Source organism: Nothoprocta perdicaria, unplaced genomic scaffold, assembly GCF_003342845.1.
Source record: "Nothoprocta perdicaria isolate Ctin4 unplaced genomic scaffold, notPer1 scaffold_323, whole genome shotgun sequence".
Lineage (NCBI taxonomy): Eukaryota > Metazoa > Chordata > Aves > Tinamiformes > Tinamidae > Nothoprocta > Nothoprocta perdicaria.
The window spans coordinates 591907-592672 of NW_020455559.1; positions in this window are offsets into that span (position 1 = coordinate 591907).

The window sequence follows — 766 nt, forward strand, 5'->3', positions numbered from 1 at the left end:
GCGTGTCCCCACCAGCCCCACGGGTCCCCACGAGCCCCCGGAGCCCCCGGTCGAGGTCGCCGCCAGCCGTGGGGCAGGGGGTGAGCCGGGGGACGCCACGTGTCCCCTCGTGTCCCCACGCCGGATGCTCCAGCCTCAAGCCGTTGCTAACCCCGTTCCAAGCCCCTAAGCCAAAGCCTAACCTTAATGCCGACCTTCAGTTCTTAGCATTAACCCCAGCCCTAGAGTGGATTCTAACCCTAACCTCACCCTCGCACTAACCCTAACATTAACCTTACACTAACCTTAAGTGCTGCAACAGCCTTAACCTTAAGCTTGTCCTTGAGCTCAGGCTCGCTGCTGCAAAGCCAAAGAGCTCCCCAAGACGGCACCTTAGCCCCAACCCTGGCCAGAGTTTCAGGCTTTTTGTCCCCAAATCTGTCCTTAACATTCCCCAGTCCCAGCCTTGAACTTAACCCTCACCCCAGCCAGAGCTTTGATGTTTATATCTTCACATGGCCATAGCCTAAACCATAACCATAACCCCAGCCTTAATCCTCCTGCCTGACCCTAACCATAATCCTAAACCAGCTATAGCCTTAGCCATAACCATAATCCCAGCCTTAATTCTCCTACCTAACCCTAACCATAATCCTAAACCAGCCATAGCCTAAACCATAACCATAACCATAACCCCAGCCTTAATCCTCCTACCTAACCATAATCCTAAACCAGCCATAGCCTAAACCATAAGGATAACCCCAGCCTTTAACCTCCTAGCTAACCC